Source organism: Amblyomma americanum, chromosome 3 (assembly GCF_052857255.1).
Source record: "Amblyomma americanum isolate KBUSLIRL-KWMA chromosome 3, ASM5285725v1, whole genome shotgun sequence".
Lineage (NCBI taxonomy): Eukaryota > Metazoa > Arthropoda > Arachnida > Ixodida > Ixodidae > Amblyomma > Amblyomma americanum.
The window spans coordinates 101313645-101322196 of record NC_135499.1 but is presented as its reverse complement, the minus strand read 5'-3'; positions in this window follow the sequence as shown (position 1 = coordinate 101322196).

Below are 8552 nucleotides of genomic sequence, written 5' to 3'. Positions count from 1 at the left end.
AGGCGTCGTTGTCAGCGTCTCCGGGTGGCCTCATCACCTTGCGGCCCTTCTTGTGCCATCACAACCTGCCCAGCGGATTGTGAGCAAACTGACCACCGTCCTAGGTTGCAGTTAAATTAACCATCGGTCGCGAGAGGTTGCTCAGGAAGAGCAACTTCGGTCGCACAAACCCCACCGGGGGCCGCACCTGTCATCACAGGGCAGTTGCGCATCGCTTACCGCTGCACCACTGCGCCAGGAGTCGTACTAGGACTTCAGGTATCTATGAATGTAAAGTCTATAATGACGAATTCCGCATATATGGGCATTAGCCCATTAACCCTATCGCACCATACCCTTAAAGTGGACCTAAAGTGTTCCCTTCTATTTTTTTTTTCTTTCAGAATCAGAACATCCTTTGTTGAACGCGACGGAAATAGTCAAGAAAAGGTGGGCTTTTAGCAGCGATAGAGATACTTAAGGAAATAAATAAATAGCTCTTACATAAAGTTGCAATGAAGAAATATATGGGCTCGCTGGAGTGCGATAATGATTAAGCCCAGGAAGGAGCTACTCGAAAGAAATGCAACTGTGATGAAATTAATTTGTGTTATGCTGGTACGCTGAAGTTGATTCCGCTTATTAAAAACAAAGCGAGCATGCCAACGCCAGCAGGCGACCTCGGCACAGTGTTTTCGGGCTGCTGGATCTTGAATTCTTTGACGGAAAACTGATATCTGCCTTTCACTGTCGCACTTCTGGTCCTCGGTGTCTGAGACGAGAGGCTTATGCTTGCTGGCGTTCTCTCGTAGAACGTTTTGGCGACGGCATATGTGGAGCGTTCACCGCAATCCACCTCGGCTATATCGCTGCCGGTGGATGGAGTGGAGGGGGAGGGGGCAGGTGAAGTTGGGCTAAGACGCATTTCTACCAGTGAGTGCCCGGATGTGCGTCCACAGGAGTGTACATCAAGGGCGGAGGGTGCACACGCGCACGCACGCACACGCATGCACACTTACGCACGCACCACGGCAATTTTTGGGAAAGGATGATGCTAATGCAGTAAAGAAAACGAATGTCACACTCTAACCCCCATTGGGATTCGAACCAGTGGCGACGCGAGGGAAGCTTCGTCTACCGATGTCTTAGGCCAACCGGCCACCTGCAAAGCTTCTTCCGGGTCGTATTCAGCGATCTCGGCATACGGCCTCACAACACCATCACTCTCTCACTTCGCCCGCACATCAAAATTCCGGAAGGCGCACACGTCAAGAAAAGGCAACCAGTCAAGAGTCCGCGTTGAACGCGGCGGTTTTGCGTTTTTGGTGTGAAAGCACTACTTCAATAACACTTCTGTTGGGCCTAGTTGGTGCATGGTGATACAGATGAATGATGTGCGCAAAACATTCGACGAAGCACATGCGCGGGAGAAACACAAGGACTGGCGCTTTTGTGCAGTTTGTGTGCACGCATCGTTGTCAGTAATCTCGCATGACTGGAATTTTTTGTTAGCTTGCGCAAGTGTGGAAAAATGTATATCTGTGCGTTGGTGTGAGAAGAATAAAATAGTTGTTAGTGTTGCGCCAGTCCTTGTGTTTCTTCCGTGTATGTGCTTCGTTGAAAGCACTACTTCCCCACGTGAAACCGGCTCACCGAGTTTGTGTGAAGCTTGACCTAAAAGGGTGGCCTGGCGGAACCGTAAAGTAAAAAAAATAAGTATTGCCGCGACTGGGATTTGAAGACACGGCAACGTGAACAGGTCAGCTTCACTGGCCACTGCACGAGAGCACTATGATATCGCCGCAGCCGATCACGCCTGGTGTCAAACTGCAACATGCTCTCGCGCTGTGCATTGCACGTCGTCGTGTTCATCAACTAATACTACTATCGAACTAATATACACACTCTCGCTCTGCACATTGCACATCATCTTCATCACCAACTGACTAGAATATCGTCGCCAGGCGAGCCGACGACCCAGCAAAACCATGAGGCACCCAGGCTAAACGCGTGCTTTCCGATGTTTACTCGGTTTAACTGCGTTAAAACCCTACCACTTATTCACCCATCGTGCTGCTTCTCCACACCCTAAGCATTCCTTTTAACGCGAGAACTTCACACTGGATTCCGGAGCCTTTGATCACAGACAAAAATCCTAAGTGCAAAGCGTGATCGCCGTGTCCTTTTTAAGAGTCTGCAGAAGAACAAAGCATCCCAAGGCTAATAATTTCATTGTTCAATGTAATCACGTTGCTCGCACAGGTACCAATTCATTGACCACGACACAAACGTGCCCTTGGCGCGAAGGCATGTCGTGTCCTAACACGTAAGATTCACGTTTGAACCCTAAAAAAGCTTCTTTCGGCGTAGTGACTCTCATCATCATCATCAGCCTGACAGCACTCACTGCGGGGGAAATGCATCTCCCATGCCTCGCCAATTAGCCCTGTCCTCTGAACTCGCTTTAATACACTGTTGTCAAGGAAGGCTCGCATACCCAACAATTCTGGACAAAAGCATTTTTGAACAGGAAACAGTTCATGTCGGACGCTTCCGTTGGCTCGTCCCGGACTCGAGTGAAACGAGCGTTGTGTCTGTGTGGAGGTTCGCGCATCTCAGGCGACGACGGATGGGAGACACCCCCGAGCGGCGTGAAGTGGGACCGGCAGCCGGCGCCTGGAGGACGGCGAAGGGCCGAGGCCAGATGCTGGCCCCTGCGAAGTGCGCCGGAGAGGGGTGTCACCTGATAGGACCCCGGTGTGCGCTTGGGAGCAGCGACGCCTCCGTACCGGCCGCCGGGTTCCGGGAGCCAGCCGAGATGTTGCCCTGACAAGGAGCCGACCAAGGGGAACAACGGGGGAAGCCAGGGCGAACCAGGGCAAGCTGGAAAGGAGGACTCTGAACCGAGGAGAGAGGAACGCAGAAGAACGGGGAGACAGATGGTGGATGCCGAGACGCGAGGCCGCATGCTGACGTCAGCGAAGTTGTATCAATTCTGTACACCATGAAAATAAATTCTGCTGCAATCTTCATTTTCTGGTGGTCTGGCTTCGTCGACAGGAGCTTAGAAGAGTCAGAAAGAACCTGCCTTACTGTTTATGAGCGCAATTTTTTTAATATGTTGTAAGATTTCACTGTTACAATCAATATGACCGCAGATCTCCCGTCGGTAAGCTTGAACATTTTTACTATTAAAGTTTTTGCTATTATGAAAAGCGTTTCGCATTGGTTTTCTATGGCAGTAATAACTGCTCGGGCGAGCGATCGAAACGCTATCAAAAATAGATTATGCTACATATCGTAAGAATAGACCATTGCCTTCGATATCTCTATCCCGGAACCTTAAAGTTTTTCAATATTCAAAATTTTTTTCCAAGAATGTTGGACATGGTAAGGCTATAGGTATATGTGTAGAGGAAGTAATGACCGAACAGAATCTTTGTCGTCTGCCTTATGGAGAGGCCGTACAGGTGTTCCAAAGAAAAGCGAAGAGTGAGGAAGCTGGTTTTATTAGCACAAAATTCTCTCACGGCAATGTCCTGAAAACACGATGAGCCTAATAAGCACAGCTGCCATGGAAGGATTGTCTTTAGTTTTAAAAAATGAAAACCTGTCGAAAGATTCAGAGATTCAGAATAAGACCCACGCAATACCCAAGTTACTGTCCTTGATGCGGAGCAAGCCCCACGCTCTACCATACATCTTAAGAATGCCATGACAAACCAGAGAAAAAATTATTAGTGCCACACCCACTCACGCAAAGTGGGAGGAGGCCCTGACCAGCGACAACGTGGACCAGCAAGCCTGGTAAATCCAGCTATATAGTCCGCAAGTCAGCTGCCGCCAGCGGAGCCCTGGACTAGGGGCCCCGACCACACGGCTCCTGCGAATTACTGAATCCTATACAAATGTTCTCTCTCTTTCTCTCTCCCGCTATGTAGCGCATTTGCATTTTTCCTCGGAAAATGCTACGCTTGCAACAGTGTCACAACGCAACGTCGCAACGAAGATGTTGCAAGCTTGTGTCCGTGCAGACATGAAGTGCTCCCAACCAGAGATGGGCATCCTCACGAGGGCGAACCCTCATGAGGGCGTCCTCGCCCTCACCTCATGAGGATTTCGCTCGGTGAGGTGAGGGTGAGGGAGGATGGCCGCATGAAAATTCGGGAGGAGGAGGAAGGGTGAGGGAGGAAATACATGGTGAGGTGAGGGCGAGTGAGAGAAGACATGATGAGGTGAGGGCGAGGGAGGAAAGATATGATGAGGCGAGGGTGACGGAAGGCAAGATGCACTGTCTGAGAGCGAGGGTGGTGGTCCGAACTGTCGTCCGGGCTAACGTATGTTGTCTGTGTAGCCCGTTCTGAATTCCTATTTTAAAGCGCTTGTTCCTAGGGTGAAGGTTCACGGGGAAGACGTAGTTTCTGCAGTCTGGGGGTACACGAGACGAACACGAAAGGCGGGGAGCCGCATGGCTACTCTGTGGCCGCGATATACTACACCGCTGACAATGCTGCCGCGAATATTTGCAGTGTTTGTTCGTTTTTCAAATCTGCCGCGACACCACTTTGTCGCTTTTTTTGCGACGCAAGACGCGACTAGGTTTATCTCGATTGATCGCAGCCAGGCAGAGCTGATTCTACGTTGTTCCGGAATGTTCTAGTAACTTTGCGCTCTTTATCTCGAATGTTCGTTATCAGCTTTAAATTGAGCACGGCCGACAGCGGCGGGCATTCTGTTCGACGACCGCCGAGCACGCTTGTCGCTTCGCCGCCGCCGCGTGATTCAGTCCATTTTGGGTGCAAGTCAGCCCAATAAACTGTTCTTTTAGAAGACCCTTTCGTCCGTCTTCATCGCTGCTTCGACTGCCGTCACCACTACGTGACAATGCTATGCCGAAGAAAACGCTCTTGTAACCCAAAAAGCCTGTTTTTAAAAATTGTTGTAAAGTGTTAGGTGAAAAACCTAGTATAGTCCAATAATAAGGGGGCACAGACGGGCCGTGCGGGTTGCCACCGGTCCAACGGGAACCTCGGCACCGCAGTCAACATTTTTATTATCAGACCCAAGCCTGTCAGATGATCAGAGTGTAGAGTAAAACACGTAAAAATCCTACCTACGAAAGATGTTGATTTCCCAATTTATAAGCCTTGTTTACCGGAACGAAGTCCGAAATCAGCTCGGTGAGCTTTCAAAGAACCGGCTGCGGCGAAAAAAATGCTTCTGCGAAATTCCACTGTGAAATCAAAACCTGTTGGCGGCGTAGATGTGGACCTTTTTCATTCATACTGTTAGTACAGTACAGTCGTATCTTGTTTCTATTCTCTATTTTCGCTAGAATTGCGGTGTAGGAAAGCAGTGCAGCAAAGTCTGGTGGGCAAATCCAACCATTGTAATCTTACCATAAAAATAAAGCAGTAGCTTAACCACCTCAGTCTGAATCATCTCTCGCTCCGCCTCGCATTGTAAGAGGTGCTAAAAAAGAAACAGATGTACTGGTCTCCAAATAAAAGGAACATCTTTTGGTTTATTTCTGTCCCTAATGAGACGTGTGACCTCGTAATCGCGCGCCTGGTATTATGAACCGAATTTCTTGCAGGCATGGTAGAGGAATTGACACTCAGCATTTGGGTAATGCGTAGACATGCAAACAAAAAATCACGGGCGGTTTAGTTTGGGGTTGACCACTAAACATCGTGCACTAGCACCATTAACCCGTGCTTTTACATGGTATATATCTTGACTTTCTATGCTTTTGCCTGACTTTAACTGGCTTACTTTGGTTGATATATCATATGATGTAATTTTTCGTGATCCTGCATCATTTATATTTCTGCTGCGGTAGAATTGGTCATTCTTTAATTCACAGTTCCCTGGGAGAACTGATTCTGCTCTTGGCGCAGAGGTGCAACAGTTCAGAGACGCGCTACTGCCTTGCGATGGCAGGTTCTGCCATCGGTGGGGCTTGTGCGACCCATGTTGTTCCTGAGTAATCTCTCGCAACTGATCATTAATTGAACTGAACGGTGGGCCGTAAATTTGCTCACAATCCGGTGGGCAGTTTGTGATGGCGTCACAACGTCACGTGACCAAGGTGGCCCACGTGCTAGAAGCAGGCTTCGGACAGACAGACAACCGCTTTTCGGCAGAGTGGAAGCGCTAGGGAACTAAAATGGCAACCACAGGAATCATTCACTGCAGACTCTGGAAGTTAGCGATTACCATTATTCAGCCCAAATGCTAAATTTTACTGACCCGTTTGATTTTTAACTGGCCAGAATAATGTTTTATTCTAAACGACAGCATAAGAGGCTCGCTGCAGCAGAAAGCCGGCATCGCACTGGGGGAAGACAATAGAGAAAAAAACTTTATAGCTGGGGGAGCGGGATCCGAACCCGTGGCGGCGCTAAAAAACCAGTTCCGCTGGCCGCCGCTTCAGATCACTGCGCCATCACCATAGCTTTGCTTTTCAGCATGGTTTCATTACATTGAAAGTGTATTCTATTTACACTAACTAAATTATTTAAAACAGATTTAGCAAATTCCACGAAACACATCGCAAAAAGACAGCAACAGAGCAGTGCACGCGAGGTATAGGCTGAGCGCATCACCAAGGAGTGCCACTCCGGTTTTAAGTAGGTCGGTTCATACAATTCTCTAGTTTGAACAACCAGTTGGGAGAAATCCTAACATCATGCCTGTACGAACTGCCAAGCTCTCCTTCTGTGCTTGCAATGTCGTCGTCTTCGTCACGGAGCCGCGTTCACGAGAGTTGTTGAAAGTCCCAGTCTCTCACGCTGTCGTTTGAAAGCGTGGTCTTCATCATGCTCTATCAGTGCGCGTGAAAACGTCATCAGACGAGCATGTAGCAAACCGCTTGATATGGCGGAGGATTAGAAGCAGTAAAATTCAGAAGACCCAGTGGTATCGCAATGTCATCGGGTAATGGTAATTAACGACCTACAAATTTTCCTTGTTCTGAGTCTATTCTGTGCTTAGCACTTATTGCAACTGTCGTGCTAAGCGCTATTGCATTGTTTTCTAAATATTCTTGGCGTACATTAGTTTCTGTACCCAGACATAACGCGCTGACTCATTTGAGCAGTGCATATAGATAACAATGAAATGTTTAAGTGCAGGGTTCCTCACCGGTTCCTCCTCTCCATTCACGCCTTTTTAGCAAATCGAACCTTCAGCGTGCGTGTCCACGGAAAGCCCTTTGGTAATTTCACTTCCAATAGAGGAGTGCCGCAGGGCTCCGTTCTCGCCCCCACATTATTTAATGTGGCTTTAATTCCTCTGGTTCGAGCCCTAGAGACCATCCCTTCTATCCGCGTGCTTGCATATGCCGATGATATCACCTTGTGGTGCTGTCATCCAGATGCGTCTATTCATCAGTCGGTCCTTCAACACGCGCTGGATGTATTGACATCTCGCCTCCCACCTTTGGGTCTAACACTCTCTCCTACTAAATCATGTTTCATTCGAATTGGAAATAAAGCCGCCTTACGGAAAGCTCCCCCTTTAAATTTTACGGTACATAATTCTCTGATTCCTCAGGTAGAAACTGTTCGTATTCTTGGTCTTCTCCTCCATACATCTGGGACTGGCACCCCTTGGCTGACAGCCACCCGTAAATCGGCTCACGCTACTCTAGGTCTGATTCGTCGCATAGCTATGCGCTCTGGTGGCGCACGTGCTCATACGGCCCGCCAGCTTGTGCGCTCTATCCTTCAGCCACGGATAGTATATCAGGCTCAATTTCAACGTCTCACCCGCAGACAGTGGGACTCCCTTGAAGCTATCAATCGTGAGGCTATGCGCGTCATAACATATCTGCCTCGTTTAACACCCATACCTGTGCTACAGGAGTTCGCCCAACTTAATACACTCAGTGAGATCATCGACCAACGGGTGGCAAATAGAGCTCGAAAACAGTCTCTCAAACTTCATCGTTTAAAGACACTTCCACCGTGGTCCTATTGCCAGCTCACTGACAATCGCCCCACTGTTTCCCCGTCGGTATCAGCAGCGTATCTGCCTGAAGGGTGCATATTATACACGGATGCATCTCATTCTGCAGAGAGGGGAGTTACTGCTGTGTATAGTCCATCTCATCCGCATCTCAACTCTCGCGCGACGTATACTGCGGATACGTGCACTCCCCTGGCATTGGAACTTCAAGCCATTTACAATGCCATTGCTTCCCTTCCGCTCGTTCCAACATTCAATACAGTTCACATTTACACCGACTCCCGCGCCGCCCTTAAACAGCTGAAGGCTGTTCGACGAACGTTCCAGATTTCACAATCTATTCATGTGCTCTGCGCAAAGTATCCATGTCCTGTGCGCATACACTGGATTCGCGGCCATGCCCAGGATCCACATAACATTCAAGCGGATGCTATGACTCATCTTCATACATTAGACGATCCGCCACCTTCCCCTCTTCCCCCAGATCCGTTCCTGTCCCACGTTTCCGATTCCGAAGTTCTGCGCCAGCGAACACGCGCTCTAATTCCTCCGTGTTCGCACCCTCTCCCCCGTAGTCTTACTCGGCAGGAGGAGGTATCCGT